Source organism: Apteryx mantelli, chromosome 19, assembly GCF_036417845.1.
Source record: "Apteryx mantelli isolate bAptMan1 chromosome 19, bAptMan1.hap1, whole genome shotgun sequence".
NCBI lineage: Eukaryota > Metazoa > Chordata > Aves > Apterygiformes > Apterygidae > Apteryx > Apteryx mantelli.
This window is the reverse complement of record NC_089996.1, coordinates 7933827-7961580: the sequence shown is the minus strand read 5'-3', so window position 1 is coordinate 7961580 and position 27754 is coordinate 7933827. Positions and strand designations below refer to the sequence as shown.

At 57.3% G+C, this 27754-nt stretch overlaps 1 protein-coding gene across 4 annotated transcripts in view; it reads right to left on the bottom strand.

Annotated features, from left to right (window-relative positions):
* SEPTIN9 (septin 9) overlaps window positions 1-27754 on the bottom strand; it is a 169421-nt gene that overhangs the window by 21961 nt on the left and 119706 nt on the right. The gene's annotated exons all lie outside the window — the stretch shown is intronic.

Below are 27754 nucleotides of genomic sequence, written 5' to 3'. Positions count from 1 at the left end.
CAGGGGCGGCACGCAGCACGGCGTGACTGCCGAGCGCGGGGCGACGCTCCTCCTGGCAGGGAATGAAAGGAGCTGCCTGTCACATCTGAAGCGGGAATAAAGCGCATGCTGTATCGCTGCTAATAACAACAGCAAGTGTGCACCGGAAGGCCAAGAGGGGACAGGCACGCAAGAGCTTCCTTCGCCTGCGATCGCCTCAAATATGGGATCCCGCATCTTCATTTCTCCTGCTCCCTGCAGGCATCGCAAAGCCTACTTGAGCAGAGCGCATCAAGAAGCGCTCAGCCCCGCAGCTCGGTCCCTATCAGCCGGCCACCTCCGCGGGGAGCCCGTCCCACCCTCGCCTCGGCCGCTCGCGCATTTAGCGGATGCGGCGCCCCAGGGAGAGGAGCAGCCGCGCCGAGAAACTCCTCAGCGCAAGTCCAGGAGTTTATTTAGCGAGCGTGACGGAGGCTTTTGGCCAAGCGGTCTTCTGCACAGATGCTGCTGTTAAAGGCTCGCATACCTACACAAATCTGCCCACTGCTCCCTACCGCTATAATTACAACGCTACGCTGATTGCTGGTTTAAATGTCTTGCGGCCACTTTTCAGGGAACTGGGTGGCTTTCCGTCAGACGCAGAAGTCCTCTGCATCTACTGACACACGTCCCCTTCTAGCTGCAGCTGAAACGATGGAGAGGCTGCTGTCCCCAGCTCACCTCTAGCTCTTACGGTTGCCCTACACAAGCCTGCTGAAAACTGAGAAATGGCACATCCACAAAAACAGAAGGGGCTACACCATTTAACGCCTGTACAGTAACGAAGCTTTCGTGATACTGCTGATACCCGTCAGGGGGAAACCAAACCCTTTGACTTTCCAAAGGGCCAGGGCACTTGTCCCATGTGCGAGGTGGCTACGGAGTTTGTGGGTTCGCACAGCGCTCGGGCACCGCTACCGTTGAGAAGGCAGGTATCTGTGGAGCTACCTGCCCCATTTAGCCCCTTCTTAAAAAAAAGAGTTAGGAACCATCCACTCACACAGGCAACAGAGGCAGAAGCATCTGCTACCCGGAAAGAAGATCTGCAGCTACTACTGAGCAATGCTGCTTGATCGCACCTAGGCACAGCGCCTCCCTGCTCAGGCTGCTTCCGCTCTGCTGGTACGGAGACACACAGGAGACGTCTCAATGCGGAGCATGCACAAACTCAGCCACAGGTCCCAGCCAGTTCCTTGCTGGAGCTATGAAACATGCAGGGGAACCGAGCTCCTCTAATGCAGGCACGGAGAGAGAAGCAACTGAGGTTTTAGGAAAACGCACTCATAAAAACCTTACCCCTGCAAGCTGCTTGCTGATCAATGTCCTTGGATCCATCAGCCTGAGCAAACTCTAAATTAAAGGGTTTTTTTGCAAAGCTCCATAGGTCCTCATTACATTACTGAAAGCAGGAACACAGACTTTAGCTCCTTGCTTGTTTGCCTAACTCTGTTATTTTTGGCCTTTTATGAGGTGCTACATGTTTTCCTCTCCTTCCCTCCAAAGGGATTTGTGCGTAGGAGTGCAGCTGGTCTAAAGGGGCTACCTCCAAGCACAAACACGTCATCCCTTCTCCGCTGGTGACCGGCAAGAGCCTTGGAAGCCGTGTCAGACCGGAGCCTGCAAGGATCTGCAAGTAGGAAGCACTCACTTCCTGCGAACACAGCCCACTTCAACATGCTCAAACATACGCCAAGCACAAAAAAAAACAAAAAAAATCCCCCAAAACCCCAACCAGAATTCATCATAAAGACTGTTGGGTCACTTTGAATGCTTCTCTCCAACCCCCACTCCTGGGCTCTCTAGAGCAGCATTGCGCAGCAATCCACTAGCGAGCAAACAAGCCGTATTCGACACGCACAGGAGCGATGGGCTGCTCCCGAGCTTTGTACCAGACCCACACAAATTCAGGCTTTTGCACAGCTGGCAACACACTGCTGGCTGCTGCGTTGCTCCTTGAAAAGATTATAGGTCCGGCATGCCAGAGGTCTTTCCATAGATCCCGAATTAGTACCGTTTCAAAATGGCAAGGCCAAAAACGGAAAAAATTCCTACATACCGCTAGAAAAAATAAATCACACGGAAAGTATGCTACGACCAGCAGAAGCATCAGGTTATGCAACGGTTTAACTACTGCCGGCGCAAAGGGAGAACACCAAAATCTCCGTACACCTCGAAGCAGGTAGGGCTGACCGCAGCGACTGGGATGGGGCAGCGCATGGGAACCGCTTGCGCCAGTGGAAGAGAGCCTGAAGCACGCGGGTCGCGTGGGCCAAGACAGCAGCCTGGGAAATTTGGCTCAGCTAAGGTCCAGCAGCGTGCGCAGAAAAATTAAACGACCGGAGCAGAAAGCCACTCTCCGCTTGCGGTAGAGCCAAGGGCCGTCCTCAGCATCTCCTCGCTCCTCTTGTCCATCGAGCTCCGCCGACGAGCCGCGGCAGCCGCTGGCAAACGAGCCCGACGCCCTCTCCGCGCACGGGAACGCACGGCCAAGCCTTGCGACGCTTCCCCCCAGCGCGGCAAGGGGGGCTCGCGACTCGGAGCCCTCGGCAACCCGAAAGCCGCAGGGCGCGAGGAGCGGAGGGGTGCGGGTTCGCCACCGCCGCGCTGCCAGCCGGGGCGCGGCACGGCACCGTAGCCAGCAGCACGGCCCACGCGGCTTCGGCTGGGCGGGAGGAAAAAGCGATATAAAGGACGAGCTCTTCCAGCATCTCTAGCGCCGGCTCCTGTTTGGAAAAAAAAGAAAAAAAGAAAGAAAGAAAAAAACCCCACGTTGTAACTAGGGGGATCTGCACGACAACAGGGATGCAGAGACGTCTACCGCCCTTTGCCCAGCAAACTCACAGGGGAAATACTGCAACCAAAATATTCACCATCTTTCTTTTTAGCTTCCCAGCACTACAAGCAGCATCAAGGCAGCAGCCCGGGAAGAGACGGTCTTTTGTTAGCTGGGAAGGACTCGAGCATCCCAGGGCGATCCAATGGGTTTGCGCCAGCAGAGGCGGGATGCGGCCGAGGCGCGGGACCGCTCTGTGGCCCGCAGCACAGGCGCGCGGGGCTGCGCTGACGGGCGGCAGGGACCGCTCTCGGCAGACGCCTGTCTAAAATAGAAAGATCCCCGAATGAAACCGGAGCAGAAGCGGTGGCTGCCCTGGGGACAGGCTGCCGGGATAGCCTGGACTTGGGTGAACTGTTGTGTTCTCCGCAGGGACCATGCCAAAACTGCGGCGCTTTCCGTGCCAGCGCTGCCGATCCAGCACCTCCAGAATGCTGCGAGAAGGGATGGATTAAGAAACACAATACTGTAAAAAAAATTCTGGATGGCCGCTAATTCCCTGGCAACGGCAGGATCAGACCTCAAATGCCATTGCTTCATCTTTGCACAGGGGCTTTTGCATAGCTGTGAGCAGCAGCAAACAGCAGCGAAACACAGTGCCACCGTAACGCGACTGCTACGTGCTTCCCCGTGTTGAGGATGGCTGGAGGACACCCTCGGGACAGTCGCACCAACACACTGGCAAGACGGGGGCTGCTCACTTGGCAAAACAGGGACGGAGATGCCAGAGACCACAGCCTCGTGCAGGCTCCTTGGCTTCCACCCCCACGCGCGTCCCTGGATAAACACGAGGCATGTGGCAACGTGCGCTCACACGGTATTTGAGAGAGCTGCTCTGCCCTCTGCCAGGTTAAACTTCTCCACGTGGACCCTGGAGGTGCGGAGACCCTCAGGCAGCGCTGCACCGAGCGTGCACAAACCAAAGGCTACGGCACGGCCTCCAGGCTGACTTAGGGACAGCTGCTCCGAAGTTTATTCTGCCAAAGACTCTGGGATGCGGCGCTGTAATTAATGCACGTCGCACGCGAGCCAAAGGCAACATCTGCCGAGCCCCAGACGAAAGGCTCACCTCGGGGAGGGGAGCCCGCCCTGGGGAGCCCACCTGCGCCGCCGGCCCCCGCGGGGCAGAGCTGGAGCCGGCGAGCCCGTCCCCACGCACGGGCAGCTGCGGGCCGGGCTTTGCGAAAAGCCTCCTGGGAGACGCAGCTGGAGAACCGAGGGCCTGGAGAAGCTGGACAGATGCTGCACTGTTCACAGCCCACGAGCTGACCGGGTCAGCTGTGGCTGGGGAAGGCGAAGGCAGGCCGCACGCTAAGGGCTTCCGCGAGCGTACGCTCATCCGATACCTGGAATGGCTCACCAAGAAACCGAGGCAGCCGGGAGGTAGCACCTTTGCCATCAAAGCATGCTGCATCCTCCGAGCTTTGCAACTGCCCGCCGCCAGACTGTACCCGTTTGCACACTGTGTGGATACACGGGCCATCGCCGGAGAAACGCTAACGCTTGCAGGGCAAATCATAAAGGAGCTTCCTTCAGATCCAGGGAGCAGCTACTGCTTGCCAAGCAGCCTGAAGAATTACGATGCGCGTTTGGGGCTGGCAGCAGCTTCCGCTGTGACATTTATGGCCTTCAGCCTTGCTTTGCAGTAGGTGACCAAGCCCTTCCGGTCCCAGGCTACCGGCATTTCCCAGTCCTGACTTGTAAAACCGTGACCCACCACTCAGCAACCCCCAAGGTTTGCACCCGATATGGGCAGGAGGTACAAAGGCTTCAGAAAGACGACGGTCCCGAGCAGGAAAGCAAAGCGATTCCGAGAGCCAGCTCTGGAGGGGCAGCACCGAGCACCATGCTGGTTTTGAACGCTTGCACCAGCTCGCACGAGATCAGACCCGTTCCCTTCTCCCTGCACACCAGCAGGGACAGGGACTCTCCCTCCAAAAGCCGCCACTACCTCTCCCCGTATTTAAGCCCTCAGTTACTTTTTGGAGATTTTGCATTCCGTTCTGCTGAGCTACAAGTGCCCAGAAGACAAACATGCTGCACAGATTTCTGACGTGGGCACAATTCCCCCTTCCCTCCGCGGAGTGCTTTGTGCTAGACTGAAAACACCACCGGCTTCCAGATTTGTTGGATGGGTTCACGCTATGGCAGAGAGAAGATTCCTAGCAGCAAACAACAGCGTATCAGTCAGTCGAGGGCGTGAAAACATAACAGCTTCCCAGACAGTTGAGCATCCACAGATGTTGTCAAGAGAACACTGCAGACCAACTAACCTTTCAATTACTGGGATCAACAATCCTACAAAATTATGACCGTTGGGCGTAACGGAGATGTTTTTAGAACCAGAGAGAGAATTTATAGCTCCCAGCTAGCTACGGCAGACTGGCAAGACTGCAGTAGATGCAGCTTCCAGGTCCTTCCCACATCTCACACCAAATTCGCAGCCAGTTCACTATCAAGGCTTTAGGCATCTTCCAAGCACAGGGACGCGGGGGTTTTGCAGGAACCCCAGAGAGGCGTCTAGCTTCCCCTGACCATCAGAACGGGCACCAAATCCTCCCGAGCTCTCCGAGAGGCCAGAGCACCGCTCCGCCGTGCCCCAGGCGCTGCGACAGGGACAAGAGGGAAGGCCTGGAGCACACGTCCAGCATTCGTGTCCCAGAGCCCTCCCGGACACAGACCTTGTGAATCCTGCCCCGTACGCGACTCAAGTCTTTCTGCCTCCCAGATGCGAGTCACAGCGATGGAGTCAACCCCAGAGCAGCTCACAAGGCCACGAGGGGACACTAGGAGCTGGGAGGGAGGCAGCAAAGCTGGGGCTGGACAGACACCCAGCGTGGCCCAGCCGCTACTGCCACCTTCTTCAGTAAAGCAAAATGCCAAGGGTTGAGGTGCGAGCAGCCCACGCTTCACCGGCACACGCTCGGCTCCCCAGCCGGACATTGCAGGGATCATGCAGCGCTGAACGCAGCGGATCCATCCCGGCTCCGACGGGGATGCGCGGGTACCGGGGAACACCAGTGCATGGCTTGGTCTGACTCCAGGGCCTCTGGGCAACTTGAGGGGAGTCAGCACAACCGGGGCTTGGGAAGAGGGCTCAGCCAGCATGCAGGCTTCCTGAAGCCACTGCCAACACAGAAGTAAGAAGCGGTAACTAAGAAACATTTCTATTATTTGATTGCAGTCATCCGACTTGGAGCTGGCGAAGCAAAGCTCCGAGCTGGAGCCTTTCTGCTCCTGGCTACCGTTTTGGGCTCGCTGCCAGCTCAGGACCATCTAGTCACTGGCTACATTTCCTTCTCATCTTGCAGATTTTCACCAGGGCGATAGCAGACATGACCTAGAAACAGCAGAGGACACCGAACTACACTTCAGTAGAACAAATCAACCCAAGAGCTGTCAGAGAGGTGACCAGGAGGCTCCTGACCACGCAAGAATAGAGCAAAAAGCTTCATTTTGCATCTCTGCAGGCGGTCCTCCTTCAAAGCAGCCCTCACAAGGGCCGTCTCGGAGGAGCAGGCGTGGAAGGAGAGTAAGTTCACTTGATGCAAGACCCAGGAGCCCCCCTCCGCTGTGCTCTGGGGCTTGCTGACGCTTGGCAATTAGCACAGATGAAGACAAAGCATTTAAACTGCACTGACTGCTCCGGAGCAGCACCCAGTGCAAAGCCTTTCGTTCATTAGGGGTGAATCCATTTTCAGAGCGATCCTGGCAGAAGAGGAACAAGCTAGTCTGGCTCTAGACTAAGCGCTTCGATACGAGACCCCACATGGAAAGAGCACCGAGTCGCAGGGCACGCACCGAGCACAGAGGCTATTAGGCTGAACGGCCCCAACTCTCCGCATGTGCTTCCCTCTCCCGTGCTTCCCCCTCCCGGGTCCGGAAATGCTCATTTGGAGTTCGCCTCTCACTCCCTCATTCATTTACAAGAGACAGAAGTTTTGCAAACCGCTTCCCCGGCTTCAGTCCCGCTTCCCCCTTGCGGCTTAACCCTTGCGCTGCTGCAGCCACTCAGATGGAGCAAGGGGGTTCGGAGAAGAGCAGAGACCTTGCCGCTTGTCCAGGTCGCTGCCGGCTTGTTGAGGAAGACCCAAGCACCGGTGCTCCAAGGCTGAGCTTCATTTCTGTCTCCAGCCATATCTCCTCTCTCAGTCAGTAACAGCAAGCGAAACATCACGTAGCACCAGAGAGGCAGGCAGCGAAAGGCTGTTTTGCAGTGGGAGCCACAGCGCTGACCCGGCTGCACCACGGACGCAGGCTCAGACCACGTTTCAGTGCAACCTGAGGTCAGGATAAGGCAGCAGTTGCTGGTGTAAGCGGAAGTCCCACACCTCCCTTGCACGGGCAGAAGCGTTTGGGTGGACGTGCAGCGAGTGAAGCGTGGACCTGAGCTGTGTTTCAGCTAAAGGATTTTATTTTTTATTTTTTTATTCTTAAAGGCATGCAAGGCTAGTTTCCCCGTCACATCTCCAATCCCAGTCCAATTCACAGAGGCAAGAGGGGAGGCCAAATCAAACAGCGGTGCCAGCACCACCCGAAGCATTCACAGACTACAGCCTCAGACCTTACGCACGAGCCCCGCAACCCTCGGCGCGCATCAGGTATCACGAGAAGACGGCAATCTCCCTTTCCCGGGCTCAGACACGTGCTAGCCCTTCCAGCGCAGAAAGGAGCTGTACGTCCCCGTTTCTGTAACCACGGGAGGCGACAGCTCTGTTGACAGACAACAGTGCAGGAAACCATTTATAGAGACCTTCAAGGAGGAGCTATTGCACAGATCACCCTTTTCCGTTTGCCGGGGAATTTTAAAGGGAAAGACAAGATCAGAGGTGGAGTGTGAGACTACTCTGACACCATCCCTGGCTTGCTGGGGGAAACCACGTCTCAGGCGAACTCTCCTGTATAAGAGTACCAGAAAAAGCCACTTCATCAAATGGCCACGCAGAAAAACCTCTGTGGTCAGTAAAGCCCTTGCTCCCACCAGACAGACAGAGGTCTAGCTACGTCTAGGTTAGCTCAAGGCCTTACAAAGCTGATTTCCTCGGGACTCCAGGGAGGAGGCTCCTTCCCAGCACCCCCTGCCCCGGGTCATTGTATTCAGCAGAGGGACATAAAAGCCCTTCCCAACCCCCAGGCAGGAGAAAAGCATGCTCTGAGTCTTGCCATTGCTCATCTGCCAAGCTTTAGGCTTTGGAAACAAAGAGAAACGCAAGATGCTCAAATTAAGTTGGCTGAAAAAAAAGAGCTGCAGGACTGGTATTTCTGAGGGCAAGCGACTGCGTCCAGCTCCAGGCACCTCCAGTCTCGCTGCTAGAGCATCTGAGCACCCAGGAACCCGCAGACACACCGAATGCAAAGAACCACCCTGCTTCAAAACCAGCGTTAATCCTCCCCACTGGTGGAGGACTTTATTTACTGAGGGCTTCTCCAGCTACTTGGGGGGGGGGGGGGGGGGAAAGCCAGCGGCCTGCGATGTTGTCAGGATCAGGAGATGCGAGAGTAATGGGTTATCGAGGCGGGATTTTCATCCAGGCTTTATATATATATATATATTATATATATATATATATATATATATATATATATATATATAAAGGACAACCGCCCCCGGAGGCTCCCTGACAACGGCACGTTACAGCGACCCGGCCCGGTCCGGGACGGGCAGGCGGAGGCAGCGGGCAGCTGCGGCGGGGGCGAGCGGGCTGCCCCTGCCCCTGCCCTGCCGCCGCCGGGGCCTCCCGCGGCTCGGGGCGCCGCCGCTGGCCGGAGCCGCCCGGGGCTCGCTGCCGCCGCTGCCGCCGCTGCCGCCAGGAAGGCGCTCGCTGCTGAGCGCGGCCGAACAAAGCCGGGCACCTCCCGGGCTCAGCGGCTCCCGCAAACGCGAGAGCAGCACGGCGCCGCAAGAGATAATCCACTCCGAAAAGGCAGATTTTCCCCCCCCCCCGCCCCCCCAAAACCTCCTTTCCGGCCAAAAAGGGGCAGCGGGCCCGGCGCCCCCGCCCGCAAGCCCCGGGCGGCGCAGCGCAGCACCCCCGGGCACCGGCAACTCACCCGCGGCGGCTCCGACAGCCTCTCCGTCGCCTCCTCCCCCTAATCAGCAACCTCCTTCCACTCGCCCCGCGCGGAGCTGCTGGTGATTAGCCTCAGCCGGGCTGCAAACATCTTCTTAAAGGGGCCCCGCTGCAGCCGCCCTCGCCTTCCCGCTCGGCTCCCCGCGGGGCACCCGCAGCCGCGACACCCCCCCCCCCGCGCCGCACCGAGCCCCGGCCCCGGCGAGCCCCGGGAGCGCGGCCGCCCCGCTGCCTCCAGCCTCTCCCGCTCCCCTTTTTGTACCAGCAAGCTGGTTTCCTTCCAGGGCCATTTCTATAGTCCCATCTGCTCCAAGTTTGTCCCTGGAGGCGGAAGGCTCCTAAAGATGAAAGGGTCTAAGAGGTTGGGATGCGAAGCACATCCCACCCGGTTCTTCGGCCTTCAGGGCCTGCGCCTATCTCCGAGTTGCTGATGTGCATCCTGAATGACGCGGCCCCACAGCGAGCGCAGCCAGAGCCCTCTTCCCGTGGGCCATGCAGGACCTGCCGGTGGGCGCCAACACGCTCAGCGGAGATTTCCACTGAGAAAGAGCAAAGCTCCAAGCATCGCTGCCGCAGCACGACCACGGTCGGAGCTTGAACGGGTGCTGCAGTCCTGCAGGCACGGCCCACCACGGAGGACAGAGGCTGCTTCAGAGATGTAGCAGCAGATGCAAGTTGCAGGCACTCAGCCCATGGCTTTGGCACCCGTGAGCGCTCTAGGCTGAAACTTGTCAGCTTTTTGCTTTCAGGCTTCCTAAAATGCTCTCAGTGGAGTCACAAGCCTGCCTTGGGCGAGTGCTAATTCCGCCAGCCGTGGGCTTTTCTTTGCAGTTGCTTGAAGACCCCTTAGAGGGATGGATCTCGCTGCCCCAGGGCATAAGCTGACCGTGCGGAAAAGCCCTGCTCCGGGGGTTCAGAGCTCCTTGCTGCGAGACGCAGGCCAGACGCAAAGCCTACACCCGAGGGTTTGCGCGCTTTTTCCAGTTATGTCAATTGATCTGAAGAAAGATATTATCTGTCTCTGCAAACCCTGTCTGCCTCGTATCCTGAAACGAGCAGAGCTTCACCACCACCTCCCTCCCACCCCGACACGAAAAGGGCACACGGCGAGCCCCAAGGCAGCCCCATCCCCAGGAAGAAGGCGCAGAGGTGTACACAGGGTCCGGCGCGTGTGCCGCAACACCGGGCGCTGCTCTTGTGCCAACGGGCAGTCTGAGCCAGAAAGCTCCCGCGAGGACCCCGCCGGGCCCAGGGTGGGTCTGAGCTCACTTTTGGTGCGGCCGTTCTCAGCGCCGCTCGGGACTCCTCGACGAAAGCCACGCACAGAAAACGCGGAGAGAAGAGCCTTCGTCACTCCCGCGACCACGAGCACCGCTGCGGCTTGCTACGGCCGCAGAGGTTATCGACAGCATCGAAAGGGTCACTCCCTCCTTTCAAATCCACCGTGCAAAGCCAGGCTGCCTCTTTGGGACCTTGGTCCTGTCATGCTACTTTGACTCATTCCACGATCTTGGGATTCCCCCCCTCCAAGATACCTGCAGTTCTCGGAAGCTCAGCACGTTGCTAGAGGAAGGGCTGAGGGCAATGAAAGGGTTAAGCAGGATCGCATTCTCACTCCTCAATACACAAGGGGCTCCATTTCACAGGCACGGCCTCCAGCGGGCCATCTACTACCCACAGAGCACTTGGCTAGGACTTGCCCCCCTCCTCGTCTCCAAAAAATGTTTGCGGTGGTAGAACATCCTCCACGCTTGGAAACCAGGCGGAAAGGGGGCAGGTAAAAGCAGATAAAGATCGGGCAAACACAGAGACCTGCTATCGGCATCACGGTTATCGGGATCCGGTTATCGGGATCCGCAGGTCCCCTTCGAAACCCAGCCCCCAGGCAGATTTCAGACGATGGGACGCAGAGACGCGGGGGCTGCATCCTCCCTGCTCCCAGCGGGGAGCCCAGCCGAGTGTGGGAAACTCTCCAGCGGGAAAGCTCACACAAAAGCCAACTCAGCAGCCCAAACCCGGCGAACCCAGCGGCTTCGCACGCCCGCTCCGTGCTGTTGGCCGCGGCAGGCTCTCGCAGCTCTCTGCGGGTGCTGCCTTCCTCCTCTCCCTTAGGACCGGCACTAGCTGCTGCATTTCTTTCACCCTACGCTCCTTGCTGGGCACAACTTTAACACCGCTCGGCTGCCTGGCCCCTGAGCTGCCCGCAGCCCCGCACATGGTTGGCATGGATTGCCCTGAAAATTAGGGCCATTAAATGGACCGGCTGGGAGAGGCTTTGGTGCCCCCACTTCAGCAAGTGCTGCAAATAACAATTTTTGAGAAACCTCCGCTATCACTCCGAGGCAGGAAATCCAGCCTCGATCTGCTTACGCTGCAGCTGCGCGGAGCTTTCTGCCGGATTACACCACCTTTTAGGACTTAATAAAGCTTTAAACCCTATCAATGGGCATTAGTGTTTTAATCTCCTTAATCTGCGCGAAAATCCAACGCCGGATGCCAAACTGGGCTTGCCCAAATAGCAGCTGGGTCTGTTCTGTTTTAACGCAAGTCACATCAGCCTTGCGTTAGCTTGTAAAAGGCAGGAGCAGGGCCCAGCAGCCAGCAAGCGGGTCTGCCCCGGGACAGAGCCCGGCTTTATAAGGCTCCGTCACACTCTCAGTCTTAAGATTCGATCAGGAAATACGGGAGGTATCGCGGACGCACGCCGGCATGGCAGACCGGGTCCACTCTTCAGGTCCCCACCGCTAGCCAAGCACACGCACAAGCACGTCGCTCACTTCTTGCAGGCGCTAAAGCTGCCGGGTGCCGCAGGAAGGGAACAGGGACGCATCCAGCACGGGTTCAACCACCCGGACTAACGCGGCGACCTCATGAACAGGCGCAAGCGCTTACCCCGTGCAGGCGAACAGGGCAGCGCAGCGCATTTGGCCACTTCAAACCAAGGCCTAGCTCCTTCTTGTTATTTTTCCACTTCTCCTCATAGAAACAGTTGGGGTTTTTTAGTCTTGCTTGCGAGGGAAAAAAAAAACCCTGCAGAAAAGTTTCCCCCCCCTCAATCACTGAAGCTCTGCAAAGACATCTGAAGCAGGATTTTGCAGAGGGGAGCTCACGTGGAAGTTGTTTTTCATATAAACTCCGAGAAATTATTTTGTGTCAGCTCAGCGCTTGGACTTCACCCATCTCAACCTTCCAACCTAGAGAAATGAGTCAAGGCGGGGGGAGGGAAGGCAGGGATGTAGATGAACAGTTTGGAAAGACAATAAAATGACATCCTTTGACTCAAAGCAAAAAAAAAAAAAAAAAAAAAGAGGCTTTCACAGCCTTTCATGATGAAGGACCTAGTGGTTTCCAGGCTGTTTAGACAGAGGAGCTCCTTGCACAGTGGCAACAGGCACCTCCGGGATTTGTTATTACAGGAGCACCTTTCTATTCCTGAAACAAGAGCAGGGCCCAGTCGTACTTGCTGCTGTAAATGCGGACTTCTGACTTTGAGAGCTCGGTGTCCAAACAGGCAGCACGGATCACTGGAGGAAGGAAGTCGCCTTATCCCTATTTTGCAGATGAACAACAGAAGGGTTAAGTGACTTGCCCAGGGTCACACAGAAATCTTACAACAGAGCCAAGAACCCAATCCAAATCCCCAGTTACGAGTTTTTAATCACAAAGGCATTGTTCTTTTCTTAAAAACCAAAAGAAAACAAAACAAAAAAACAGGGTTAGGAGCAATTCTGGTGAGGCCATCTTGCTGTTGGAAGTAGTACCAAGGGATTTTAACCACTTACAAGTCCAGTTCTCATTTGACATCTTCACAGGCAAAAACGGGTCTGTATTTCACTGCCACCCTGCACAGGGTGGAAGGAGGCAGGAACCAGCCCCAGCATCAGCTCAGAGCTTGCAGGATCCGATGGAGAAGCTGGTCCCACACCGATCCTCAAGAAAGGCTCAGAAGTGGCTACAAGATCATCATGACTGTTACACAACACCTAGATTTTCTGGGGAAATCACAACCGTTTTTCTTTATCTTGCACCAAAAAACTGCCTGGTAGCGGAGCTGGCCGCCGACTACGACAGCGCCGCCAGAGCTCAGCGGTGCAGCTGGCTCTCCTACACGGGGCAATACTCTGTCTCTTAGCAAGCACACACTAATTGCAGTCATATTTTCCCAACTTTGAGCAGTAGCTGAGATCTGCAAATGAAGACAGCTTTATCAGGACTAATCAGCCTGCCAAGGAGACTTGCATGGCTGTGAACAAAAATGTTTCACCCCAGGCTGCCCGACTCCCTGGGAGTCCCTCTAAGAAAACATCAAATCCCGGGTCCGCAGGGAGAACTAGCAGGACATCTTTGCTTGCAGAAATGCTGAAAAGCAGTTTCCAATCTGCTGATCGCCCGTTTGAAGTGCAGTGTTAGGACTTAGTAAATCATTTTTAATGTTTTAATAGAGGAGCAACGGTGACCCCCTGCAAGTCCCCAATGACTTCAGTGGATGCAGCAGGCACTCAGCCACCTTGGCAGTCCTGCCAGTTACATTTATAAACTCGGATCAATAGCAGAAGAAAAAGCACATCCAGAGACCTTGGTAAAGCACCAGTAAACTCAATGGAAGGCAGCATGAGCGAGGAAACAGGACACTGTCTTGCAGAGCAGACCAAAATTTAATTTTTTAACGCTGCAAGTGATCAGCCACCACCACATTGCTTCTAGCAAGAGTAGAAACAGATTCCCTATCGCTGGCGACACGGAAAACAAGCCCCAATGTTTCCCTAGTCCTGTTGCAATTGCATCTGAGTGACCATCAGTGAAGTCCACCCAGGAGGTCTGCATGGGGACCACCATGGTCCCTTCCGCCTTGAGTACACAAACCCGCTGCGCAGGGCCAACCGTAGAAGCTTGCACGAGCGCCCCATGAGCCTTCCCAGCTCTGCTCCTGCGATGACCCCAGAAAGGGCCAACGACACCTGCCTTCCTGGCAGAGCAGTGCACGATCCACAGAGAAACACATCACCACAAGGTCTGCTACCATAAGAACTACAGAACGATGGTATTTTTTCCTTTCTGACCAGACTCCCAGATCTAGATATGATGCCAGTTTTCCTCTTTCAAGCTGCCTGACTCTTTGCAGAGAGTAGCCTCTTTGAGCAGCCCATGTAAGAGATCTGTGCAGATATTGCATCAAGTCCTTCCGGAAGGAATTTATTCAATGGCTTAAACCTCACTAAATGGCAACGGTCAAGACAGCTGCAGTGTGGCAGAGCGGGCGCTGCTAGGGGCTGGGGCCATCCAGGCTGTGCTCCGCTGCACGGTGCAAACGTGCCCCGAGGTGGCGCAGGGACGGTGAGCATCAAGCACCGCCGTGTGTTGGCTGGGCGTAGGCGACAGAAGTTGACCACTTCACTGAATCGTGGCCAGTTTGATAAAAACATATCATATATGTCGTCAGGAGCAGTGCTGGTGACCATTCCCGCTTACGGTTGGGTACAGACCCATCCGCACCCACTCCAGCCTGCAAAGCACGCGTGCAAAAATGCATTTACTCTATCTGCTCGTTCCCGAAGAAGTCACGCCTGCGACCAAACGCAAGCACATCCAGCCACCTAACGGTGCCACTTTGGGGTCGTGCGCTGCCCGGCCCGTGTAGCCGCGCCGAGCCTGGACACTCATGCCAGCGCCGCGGGAGAGCCGGGCTGATGCCGCTGGCCCTGCTGCGCTTTCCCTTCTGTGACTGCTCGGCCCCGCAGAATCGAAAACCGACCCGCGCATCGTTTAACCCTTTCCGGCGTTTCTGCAACGACTCTGGGAAGAGGAGCGGGGGTTCGGCGAGGGGCGCCTGGGCTCCGAGTCTCTCGAGGAAAACAGCCCGTTCCTCCGCGGTGAGCTAGGCCTGGCTGCGCCCTCGCTGCGGAGGGGGAGAGCAGCTCCTCCGGCCCGGCACCTCCGGCCTCGCTCTCAGGCACGAGCAGGCCCCAGATGGATGGACAGAAGGAAGGAATTACTTCCCGTTTTGCCATCAGCCAGGGCGCCCAGCTGGCACCGCGTCCTGGCGATGAGCCATCGCCTCCCCGGAGGCACCACGGCGGCCACGGCCTCGCTCCCGGCGCCGCTCTTCAGCGGCAGGAGAGCCGCCGCGGCTGCTCGCTCGGGCAGGCGACGCAGGAGGAGCCTCGCTGCCTTTAAGCGATGCATCGTTCCGGAGGGGAACAGGCTCAGCTAGGAAACCACTCCAGAGCCAGGTATATTTGGAGAAGGCATCGGAAAAAATCCTCCCGACGCCCCCTCCTTGCAGGGCGCGCGCGTTTGGCCGCCGACACGCCGATTCGGGCAGGAGCAAGGGGCGCGCAGCGGCTTCGAGGAAGCTCCCGGCACGTCGCGGATCGGAGCGCGGACTTTCCTCAGCAGGGGCCGGCGGCACCTCTGCAGATAGCGCGGCTCCCCCAGCCGCTCTCAGCTCTCCTGAGCAAAGCTAGGAGGAGGCAAGCTGCGTCTAAACCCCTGCACCGTCGTCCTGCAGAGAGATCGGGGGACACAGAGCCCTTACGTCGCCCTCCGCGGAGGTCGGCCCTCGCCTCACGCCCGTCACCGCGCAGCGGTTTAGCGCTGCTTCGCCGCCGCCTGTTTTTTCTAGCCGCCAGCAGCCCCGTCAAAGGCAACTCAGACAACAAGAAGTGGTTTGCACCAAAACACCCAGAAAGCCCAGAAAGCGCCGTAGTCACGACTGCTCCGGCAGGTGCTCAGCAGAGCGGACGAGATGGATGCACGGATGCATTTGTTAAAACAAATCGCATTTTGGAGGGGGGAGGGAGGAACGGTACGTAGCGAAGCATCCGGACGCGTGGGTCATCCCACACCTCAAACAGGCTTGCTGAAGCAGCTTAAACTCTGTTTCACCCCAAAGGGCCGGCTCTTCTCTAGACTATTACCCCCTTCTCCTCCCGCTCTGCCACCGATCCCCCGTGCGGCCTCGGACAAGCCACCCTGCTGCTGCCTCCTGGCTGCCGGCGAGTGCTAGATGGGGCAAAGCACAGCAGCAGCCCCGGTTCCAGGAGCGTGCAGAAACGCCAGCTAAAACAGGCTTTCTCAGAAAGCTCCAAATTTCCCCTTTGCAGGGCAGCCCGGCAAGTTGCGCCGCGGCAGCAAAACGCCAGCTGGCCGAGCCGGAGCTTTACGGCAGCAGAAAAGCCGTGCCGATCGCTAGCACGTTCATAACTCCTCATTTCCAAGGTATGACGGCCGCTTCCTCTCCAAATGCTACCGCCGCGCTAGCGCTTCCCACGCAGCCCTTCCGCCGCATCGGAGCAAGCTTGTTGCAGCCTGGAGAGCTGAGCCGTGCCGCAGCTGTGCCGTGCAGCAGGAAAGCTCACCGGCTTTGCTGCCGGGGGCTCGCCAGGGCGGACAGGGACATCGCCGGGGCGCGGAGCCTCTGCGCTGGACGTGCCGAACCACGGTGCCAGGGTGGCCGTGCAGCCCTCCCGCACGCACGGGACCGGCCGTGCGAGGGGTACGTAGCTGTGCAAGCTATGTGCAAGGAGCCTTTCTCCGTCCTTCGTGCACTTCTCCTTTTTAAGCTATAAATTGCTTTGGGAGTTAAAAAAAAAAAAAAAAAAAAAAAAAAAAAGAATTTAGGACACCCTAACCTTGAAAAGAAGGAAAACCTCTTTGCTCCAGCTCCATTCGGAGCTCTGAGATGCCGGGCTGTCTCCTGGAGCTTAATTAATAGCAAACCACCGCTGCCACGGCGGCTACGGAGCCGGCTGCCTCCTCCGATGGCGGTGCTCGCCCACCGACGACGGCGCTCTGCGTTTTGATAGCGAAAGGTCGGGAGGACGGGGAAGGGGGGGGCCGAAACGCGAGAGCAAGAGCGGCGCCTCGCTCGCGGGAATCCCTGCTCTCCTCTTATCAGGGGCCTGCCCTGATAACAGGCCGCGGAGCCTCGCCGGCGGCAGCGGGCTCCGCGCGCCGACGGACCTGGCTGCTCTGCGCGCGGCTCCCCCTGCTCCCGGGGCGCCCGCAGCCCGGGGTCTCCCCAGGCCGCCACGTGCCAGCAGCAGCTGGAAGACCCCAGGTGACGTTACGGCCCCCCCAGGCCAGGCTCTGCCTTGCAAGCGGACAGGGATGGTCCCTGCTGCAATTTGCCTTGCGGATAAATAAATAAGCAAAGCAGAGCCCGCAGGGAGGAAGGCAGATGACTTGTCCAAGGTGACACCGCAGCACGTCGCAGCGGAAAGAAAAAAAATAAATAAAATCGAATAAAAAGGCTCCAGGTCTTGCGGTCTGTTGCCACAAGCCCCAGGGCCCAGCCGCAAGATCACCTTGGCTCCCGCTTGGCCGTCGCACAAAGTACCCAACCGAATCGGCCTCCGCGGGTCCCGGGGCCGGGAGTTTCGCCAGAGCTCTCCGGCCGCTCCCTGGGCCGACCCGCCCTGCCGCGCGCAGCTGATCGATCCCTCCAGATCCCTCCAGATCTGCCGACAAGGGGCCGCCTTCCCCCCGGGACGCCGAGCGGCGGCAGCGTCCCGCCGCGCTGCAACGCCCGGAGCCAATTCACACCCGGGAGCGACGTTTCCCGGGGCCTCGCCAGCCCCTGGATCAGGAGAGCAGCATTCAGACGGTAATTGCTCCGGAGGGAGAACAAGACGTCTTCCCCAGACCACGCCATCCCCGGGCCGTGCCAGCTGGCCCGGCCTCGGCTTTCGCTCCTCTTCCCCCTGCCACCGGCGTCCCCGCGTCCCTCCGCACCCAGCCCAGGAGCCCCCGGCCCTGCGCCAGGCCGCGGGACACAGGGAGCAGAGACCACGGTGCCGGGAGCAGTGCCAGGCCGCGGGACACGGGCAGCGGAGCCCGCGGCGCCGGGAGCAGCGGGGCTCTGCCCTCCCGCCCGTTTATTCGGGAGGACGGGCACGCCAGCCGGCTCCTGCCTCGCCGGCGTTGTGGGAAAGCGGCTGGGCCACAGCGCCCGAGGGAGACGGCCCAGGCGCCGAGTTCCCAGCGCCGGCGGGAAGGCCGGGCTGCCCCCGGGGAGAGGGTCTCCGGGCAGAGGCCGGGCTGGCAGGAAGCGAGCGCCGGCCACGTAAGCGGGGACAGGCCGGGGTCAGCGGCTAGCAGCAGGGGACGGGGGCCTCTCTTCCAGGAAAGCGATGGCAAACGCCTCCGACCCGCAGCAAGGAAAAGGAGCGGGGGAACAGAGACGCAGGAAAAGCCAAGGCGGCTCAGCAGAGAGCAACGTGCCGGCAGGACCGGAGTGCCCAGCATCCCCGTCCCGCGTGGCTCTCGCCCGCTCCCGCTTGGAGCTCTTGCCGGTTCGGCCTCCTGGCTCAGCAGGGAAGGGCCGTCAGCCAGGCCTGTCTCCCGCCATCGCAAACGGGCAGACCAGAAGCGGCGGCGGCGGCCAGGAAAGGCCCCTGTTGCCTAGCAAAAGGCCATTCATCGACGGGATTGGGTTACGCGGGAGCGGGAAGGGTTAACGCGTCGCAGCTGGGCCAGAAACAACGCGGAGGACAAAGAGAGACTTCATGCCACTCACAGCCCCATCCAACATAGAAGAACAGGATTTAATCCGGTTCCCTAAGAAAACGCGGCTTGTGCAATCCCAGTCTGCTGGGAGCCACTCTAGCAAGCCGTGAATCTAATGGGAAGCGTTCACCAAGTTTGGGAGAAGATCCGAAAACAGAAATATAAATCCCTATTCCACGCGTTTGTGAAAACAGACAACCGGATAGAGGCAACAGACCCACCGTAGCGCTTCTGCAGTGGGACATGCAGGTGGGACATGGCCACCTCAGCCTGCCAACGGTTGATGGGCCTGGAGTACCTCCAGACCAGCCCAGACCTCAGCATCATTTTTGACCTTATTTATCACGGACTGGAGAAAGGGCCACCACCAAGCCTCATCCCAGGCAATGCTTCTCCCTTACCGCATGCCAGAGAGACTCCTCCATAGAAGTCTCTGACTTGCCGTGAAGGACTGCAGGAAGGAACCGGACGCACTTCCAGCAGGTGGAGACGGCAAGGAGCCCCAGCGACACTGCCTGGCATTTTGGGGCTGTGTCGCAGACGAGAAAGGTCACGGGACACCGCGAGCTGGAAGAGCTGGCAAGCTTCACGGCCCTAACAATAGAGCTCTGTCTCTTCATATAAACAGGATGGGGATTACAGGTAGTGGTTTCGGTAGGAGACGTATTATCGTGCTGCAGGATCCTGAGCCCTCTCACAACAGCAGGACGCGGGGAAAGCAACTTCCCGCGCGGCTGCTCCCAAGAGCCTCCGAATTGTGAGAAACAGGGATCGTGCTCGCGAGCGTTCCGAGTTCCCAGGGCACGTGGGAGGCTGCTCATGTGGGGGCGGCGAAAGACTCGCCGACTTTTGAGCGCGTTTGAGAATTTCCAACAGAAACCAAGACACGCACTGGGCATGAGAGCATCAGCAAAGCACCTCTCCCAGCACCACCAACCTACCTGCAAGGCGGAGATGCTGCTGGGAAGCAGATGGCATTCACATGTGCTACGGATGTGGACGAACCATCTTTGCATTCATCTCACAACCGGCACCTGGGCACATGTCCAAGTGCTCTACTTATCTGCACGCATTATGGAGCAGCATTCAGCGCAACCAAGCACAATTATGTCCTGTGACAAATCTGATTTGCAAGCCTGGCCCCTCTGCAACTGCTCGTTCCCCACCACCCCCTGCTCCACGTAGTCCAATTACCTCAAAATGTCGCTAGCCACATGTCCACTCCAAATGGGATTTTTGGAGGGGCTCCACTGAGCCGTATTTTCAACATTCACTCTTTCCACCAAGTTTTTGTTACTATTTTTCAATGAATGAGTCAGACTAACCGCGCACCTCTCAGCAGAGTACCCATCAAATTTTAGAGAACAGTGAATTAAAGCGCAGGTATATTAAGCGACTTGCATAAATCACAACATTCAGCAGGCAAAACATCCAGGAGTGCTGCCTTTCACTCTCCCAGTTCAGCCTCACTTGAAAGGCTGCAAGCGTACCAGGATGAAGCTCGGATGCATTATACAGGAATCAAAACCTCCAACACGCGCCTCACCTGGCCCCAGAGTATCTTTGACAGGGCTGGATGTGGCGTCACAGCCATAAGGAAATCACAGTATTTAAAACCGCAGCCTATAAAAATTCCATTGTGCTCTGAGAGGGGAAGTCTGGATTCCCCTCAGAGAGGAGTCCAGGAACAGCTGCGGTGAGTTATTAGCCACCAAGCAATTAGACCTGGCTTCATCGGCATAACATGAGCTATGGCTCGGATATAGTTGGGCTTGAGCTATTATGTTTAACAGCTGTGTAGTCAAATATATTCAATATACCACCTCCGGGCTACCCGCCAGCCACACAGGTATTTTGCTCTCAACACAGAAAAAGATGAAATGTCATTATAAAAGCATTAAAGGGCTCACAACTCCTCGGGCTATCAGCTACGTAACCTCCCAGAATCTCCATGTGCTCCAGACACCTTTTGCTCTTGCTGCATGTCCTTAACTGTACTTAAGATGTCATTACAATAAGGCTGTAAGCAGGGCAGATACAACCTCAGTGCTTGCAGTCCTCATACACGTTGTATTTTAATAACCTCCCCCTCTGGCAAGTCACACCTGGACTGTGCAAGGACACTTTTGGAGTCACACGTAACCACTTGGGAGGCAAAGCCTAAAGACGGCAACTCCTGCTTTTACAAGGAAGTGCCGAAGCCATCGTTTCTCTTAAAACCACCAGCTTGATCAAGCAGTGCCTGCGCATGCAAATCTCCCATCACCCGATCTAGGCTCACGTATCTCACCGGAAAACTGAGTCAAGCAACCCAAAAGTCATTAGCCCAGCGGAGGCACAAGACGCCCAGCTGGTAAGTCTCCAACGGCTGCGTAAAATCTGTCTTCAAACGTTAGAGCTACACCATGAGCCCTCAGCTTGCTTCCTCTGCCTCGCACAGCATCTGCAGCAATGCAACAGTGGAGAGCTAAACAAAGTTAGGCAAATCACTTAACACAAGGGATATTTAACTTGAAACATGCCTGCTGCTGCAGTAAGATGTTCCTGTACTTCCTGCCTTTGCACTCATGCAAGTCCACCCTAGAAACTAGTGACAACAAGCCCAACTCAGCACCCATGGCACACAGCCGTTTAGCTTACTGAGGAATAAATGTTTTGTTCGTAAGTCACTGGGCTCAAAAGACGGGTTTGTGGGTGAGATGCAATGGCCCGTGATTTATGGAAGGTCAGATAAGATGATCCGTCAGTGCCCTCTGGCCCTACTCTCTGAAAAACCTTATATAGACAGTCTAGTGTATAACTGGAAACTGTGTCACCCCAGCAGCTACAATGGCCCAGTTACAAGCTCAGCTGCTGGCTCAGCCTGCGAGGAGGAAGGCAGCACCCTTCACAAAGGGTGAGACAGTCTTGGAGGATGAGTATGGCACCGAATCCATCAGGCCAGATCCCCCCCCGGATGCTTCTTCCCTGAATGCAGTGCAGTTGCACAAGGGATAGATTTAAAAAGAAAGGTCGGAAATTTTCTGGCACAAAGCCTTCCCAGTGCAGATGCTGCCTCCGAGCAGGACAAATGTGCTGCAGCTCAGGGAGCAGCACTGTGTGCAAACCCACGGCTGCCTCTGTTCGGGTGTAAAGGTGCCAGGTGACAATATCATTCGGGTACAACAGGAAAAGAGCATTTCCTGCAAGCACACACCACGCGCTGCTTTTAACGGCCAGGCTGCCTCTGTGCCTGCCAGGGACACCCCCGCTTCATTCTCTGCCTGCCTAGGAAAGCTGAGAAAAACTGTGCACTCAGCAAGTCAAGAGGTTTCCCATTGTGCCACTTAAGCACACGAGTTCCCAGTCGTCCACGATGGTGCTGCAATCAGCTGTCCCAAGTGGCAAAGGAAACATAAGGCGCTGTTGTTAAAATAAAAAATAAAAAAAGAGAAAGGGAAAAAAAAAACAAAAAAACTTCCCACTCGCCAGCTCCAAGAGTTTTCATCGCTATAACGCTCCGAAATGGCAACATAGCAGCAGAGACGAGGTATAAAACTGAGATGCAAGGCCACAGTTCAAAGAAAAACACGCACGCAAGTTTAAAGCAAGGCACGAACTGGCCGCCTCCCCCCCGCCTCCAGGAAACGCAGCCGCTTGCTCTGAACCTTTGCAGGCGAGATTGCCAGATAAAGGTGAAAGCAAGCTGCGCTTAAGCCCCACGCCTCCCGTGGCGGCCGAGCGCAGAGCTTCCCGTGAAGCATGGCCGGGACAGCAGGGGAAGCGAGCGGAGCTTAACGCGCTCGGCTCAGCCGGCCAAATATTTGCAGCGAGAAAGCCGCGGAGCACAAAGCGCTTTTCTCCTCGCCGCCGGGGGAACCGGCTCGGGGCGCTGAAACGCAACCGCCGCCCTGCCCGGCCCCGCGCAGCGCAGCGGCTGCGCCCGCTCCCGCGCCCGGCGCGCACCCGCGGGACTGCGCAGCGCTGCGCGGCCCGCGGCGGCGAGCGGAGCCCCCGCGCCCGCCCCGACGCCCCCGCGCCCGCCCCGGCCCCGGCCCCGGCCCCGGCCCCGGCCCCACTCACCCCGGCGGCGGCGGCGGTCGCTCGGGCGCTCAGCGGGCCTCGGCGGCGGCCGGCGCGGCCAGCATCGCCGGCGGGCGGAGGTGCGGGCGCGCACGGGGACACTCGGCGCCCGGGGTGCAGAGAGCGGAGCGGAACTGGCTGAGAGGAGCGAAGGGGTTGGCCGGGGACCGGTTCAAAAGAGCCAATTAAAAAGAATAGCAGCGTAATTCAGCCGAGAGGCTCCCGCGGCGCGGGGGGAGGCCCGGGCAGCGCCGCGCCGCCCGCCGAGCACCGACGTTCCCACGCGCGGCGCCGCCGGCGACACGCAGCCGCCCCCGGCACGCTGCACGGAGCGGGAGCTGGATGTGCACCTCCGCTGCCGGGCACCTAAACCTAAGCATTACAACCCCCCCCCCCGCCCTATTTTTTTTTGCGGGGGGGGCGGATCCCAGGCCCAGTGATTTCTCCAGGTCACCCAGGGCAGCATGCGGACCAGGAGCTACCCGTCCCACGTAGCCTTGCAGCTGAGCCAGGAAATCATCACACTCTTCTGCTATCAAAGAACCAGGGCAGTGAATGACTGTATTCCCTTTACTATAAACAGCAGGGCTGAGTCACAGTGCCCGTCCGGCATATGCAGAAGTGCAAATAAGGAGCCTAGATCTTCCCTAAACCACAGAGACCCTATAGATCGCTACAGCCCCAGCACCTTCTCCTTTTTGTACTGTCCCTACTGCACGTGTCACCTGGGCTCTGTCCTGACCTACTGGCTCAGGAGAGAGCACGGTCTCCCAGTTCAGCACTGAAGGCTCAGTCCCAGCTTTTATTCCAAAGCTATCAGGGAAGAGAAGGAGGCTGCCTTTGGGGGAGGCTTCCCACACCAAGGCAAAAAAATACTTGAAAATGGCAGGGGAGAGAATTCCCTCACCACCTTGTTTGCCTGATGCCGTACACCAGCCATTGGTGCTCACAGAGATACTCAGGAGACGAGTTTTCCAGTCCTCATTATCAGGACAAGAGAGGCCATCAAACGCCAGGAGGCTCCTTCCCCATCACATCTCACAATAACGACTTCTGAGCAGCCAGCTTCCAGAACAGAGACCAACGAGGGAGGCGACCACGGGCTGACAGGCTTCCTGACGCACCACCCTTTAGACAGGCACGCGAGTTCCCTGTGATGCTACAGAAATACGTTCCCCAATGGAATAAATGGAAGAGCAGCTCTAATGCAGCCGACAGAGCCGGTGGGTACGGGCACACGTCCGCAAGGCCGGCTGAGGCTGCAGCAGCTGCTTCGCGCCGCTCGCACTGCCTGCGTGGCATGCTGGCAGCCGTGCCCGGCCCCTCCGCCTGGTGCGGGGCTCACCACTTCAGCAAGCACCTCTGCAGACGAGCCCTTTGCAGACAGCGCCTTCACACTCAGTTAGGTCCACCAGGATCCCGGGCTCCCTTTTCAGTGGCAGACGTGCTGCGGGACGCAGCGGTGCGGGAGCTGCGCAAAGGCAGCCTGTTTGCAGGCGGCTCTGAGTGACCGGGAAGCTGGCATCCCACAACCACCGCAGGAAGAGCACCCACCGCTGGGCAGGATGGTGTAGCCCAGGCCCATCAGAGTGGCTGCAGCCACAGACTCAGGCCTTGGGGCCAAGCTCAGAGGATGCAGGCAATGCATCTGCTGGGGCCGTGGCATCAGTTATGGTGGGGGGGAAGGCAGGAAACCCATCTCCGTCCTTGCACCAGGTTGAGCGCTGACATGGTGCCCAGCACTGCAACCCAGGCCAGAGAACCAGAGGGCTGGGAAGAAACCCTGTCAGCAGAGGATCCTCAGTTCCTCTCCACCTCTCCAGGTATCTATCTGCAGGGCAAGACAGCTCACCTAAGCAGGGACAAAGTAGGTGCTGGCATCTGGGTCCTCCTCCCCCTTTAAACAGACACCTTCAAGCTGGCCTGGTCCAAAATCCACTCGAAACAACCGGACGGTCCTGACCTCCCGGAGCACCTTCACCTCCAAGCATGGAGCACGTCCACATGGGGCAGGGGGAGAGAGGGCCAAAGCACCGAGCGACCCACTGGCAGGCCAAAACCCTGGCACCAGCAGCCTCTTGCTGACTGAACCTCTCCTCCCACACACAAAGGGGAGAAGCTCCAGCCCCTCTTCGCCCTGGAGCTCTGCTAGCAAACGCTATAGGTAGATCAGCAGAAATGCCACCAGCTGCTCCTGCACCTCCTGCATGGCTCCGTGGTGTGGTTTGAGGGCTTCGCTGCAGCGCCACGAGACAAGAGGAGATGGGTTGGTTGTCCGCAGTCTGATTCAGAAAAGCTCTGGAGGACCGGCACCCCCCCAGGAGCTGTTCAGCCCCTTCGCACCATCCTGCCCCACCAAGAAGAGAAGACAGAGATTGGCAGAGACCTGACATAAAGTTTGTCACAGTGAAAGCCAGCTAAGCAATAGGAATTAAGGGGACCCAAGTGCCACGTCCTCCACCGGCTCCCAAATCTCAGCCTGGGCAGAGACCAGTCCACATACAACTGCATCTGCTGCAGCCAGCTCCAGACCCCACCGAGCAGAAGAAGACACAGCGGCAGGTCATTTTGGCCAGGACTCGCTCAGCGCGCCAGCTGCTGTGACTCCATCTCTCCTGCTCCCCAGCTGCTCCAGGTCCGAGTACCGAAACACGTCCAGGGGCTTCCCCTTGCCCCGCAAGAGCGAGTGGGAGAAACAAGCGGGCACGAGGGCCCAGGTCCTGACAGAGCATTTTCCTGTGCTGATGCCTGCATCGTGCCCATAGTATTTTTCCTTTGGTTCCTCCCCCGTACTAAGCCACTGCTATATTTTTTCCTCCCCGTCCTTCACCCTCCTTTGCACTCGGTCATCTCATCGCAAGGGCTCCACCTCTCCCACGCCACAATTCCCATGTGCACGGCTGCGGAGACCAACTTTCCACAGTTTCTTACCCCCCATGGCTGGGGAGAGCTCCAGCAGAGACGCTTGCCCAGCCAAGGATTACACACAGGACGATGGACGCTGCCCAGTGCCAAAAGCAGCCAGAGATGCTTCAGCGTTTACTTGCCAGCTGCCTGCTCACCCAGAAAACACACCGGGTTTGTGCCCTGTCCGACCTGCCGCGCCGGCTGGCTCCCGGGGCTCCTGGACAGCCACAGCGCCATTGGAGTCTTCCCAGACTTCTGCAAACTTGTCTTCAATTCCTCTTATGAAGGTCAACTACATGCTCCTCAGCAGAGCCCCCCGGCTCTTTGCCTCCCTCCCAACCACAATGGAAAGCACTGGGGTGTCTCCCAGCGGGAGCAGGAAAATATCCCCGTTCCCTCCTGTACAGCCGTTTGCTGGGGCTGCCGCCCCTGAAAGCACAGCACGCTCAGCGGTTAAGGAGCTGATTGCACTTGCACTTGAGACATGGTTTTGATTTTTTTTTTTTTTTTAAACTCAGCCACAAGCTTCCTGGGTAACTTTGGGCAAATCAGTTAAAGCCAATTTCTCATTTGGGGGCAACTTTAATATCCATCAGATGCTGATGCATGTTTGCCCACTGTCTGACACGTACGCCGCTTCAAGTCCCCAGAAAAATGGAAATAATAATATTGCCTATGCCCATCCTATTTAGACGCTAAGCTTTTGTTAGCCTTCACTCTTAAGGAAGCCACTAAGTGGACTAAGAGTCCAGGGACCAATAACTCCAGCATCCTCAGAGCGAGCAGGGAAGATTCACGTTCATCTCAATAGCTCAACACTGCAGTAACCTGCCCCCCAACTCTGTTTCTTCATCTACAAAACAGAAGTAACATCTCTCCCCCTTTGCGAAGCACCCCGATGTCTACAGCTAAGAAGGGAGAGGGAGGATTCTTGTTACCTTCCTGGAAACACGCAGCAGGATTTGAACCCTAAATAACAACAGCCTCCACTCAACACAAAATACTCAGGAAGAGCAAGCAGTTGCCCATACAGCTTCCATGAAGGAGAAGTCTTAGTGGATTTAGCCGACTAGGAATATTAGGAAATAGCTCAAACACCGCAGGGATTTTAAAAAGTCATAGGACCACATGCTTTCTTGGCCCATTCGAGAGTGCTGTTCATCCCTTCAGCCCACACAGCAGTTGTTCTGGCCAGATCACCACTTGCCCGGGCTGCTAGGTTGATTTTATTGTTGGAACATTGAAAACAACCTTCATTTAAAAGCGGAGAGGTGGGAGGGCTATACTGCTTAACACTTGGCTGAGTTTATGCTATGATTAATATCATCCAATGCACAGATACCAGATGTTCTCTGGGCAGGCTGGAGCGTATCCTAAATTACACTGAGATGGAATTTCTGGGCAACTTTCAGGGAGTGCTGAGGGCAGGAGCTAATGGGAGCGCAGAGACTACATAGCTACCCACATGGTTACGAGAAAAAAAGCCTGTAGGGTTATTACACGAGTCAGAGCCCCGTAACCAGTCGCAATGCCAGCATGCCCCAAGGATAAGCTCAAAACTGAGCCTTTGGCCCCCTTCAGTGGGCTCATGGGCTGCGTTCTTTATAATCAATCACTTATTTCTTTGGCAATTGCTCAAATTCCCATTCTTCAATTGGTCACGACTCTCTGATTTCCATGGCCACGGAAAAGCAGCAGGTCTGCAGGTTTGACCCTGCCTCTCCTGCCTCTCACGCAGGGGTTCAGCCCATCGAGAAAGGCATTGCTCACATGGGAAAGCCAGAGGCATGGGAAGGCGAACTCGGGGAACGGGGAAGAGGGCAATGAGCCATGGTGACACAAGCGGGGAGGGTGTCAGAAGCAGAGGCTACCGTGTCCGCTGCGGGCATTGGGAGCGGAATTTGGAGGGAGCAGCCGACCGGATCGGAGTGCTCGGAGGGCAGGAGCGGTGCAAAGAGCACGAAGGGCGAAGAGGGATGCCCTTGAGCTGCCGACCAAGCCTTCCTCCCTCCTGGGAGACCAGCTAGCCCAGGATACGGTGATTTCCCCGTAAACAGGAAGCAGCCGCAGGTTATCGCTGCAATATCGCTTTCTGTTTTCACAGCAAGCGTTTCTGAAAGCCTGTTCGTGTGCAGCAACGCTGGGTGGCCCTGCCTCCTCCTCACCGGATGACCTGCAAGCCTGCTCCTCTCCCTCGAGGCCAAACAGGCACCCACACGGCGTGACCTGTCCCTGCAGCTTCACCGAACAGCTCACCGAGCTCCCGCCGCTGCTTGCAAGCCAACTCACCCGCAGACGCCCCCGACGCACCTTGCTACATCAGCGTCCTTCTGCCCACGCCTCCCTCTTGAAGTAA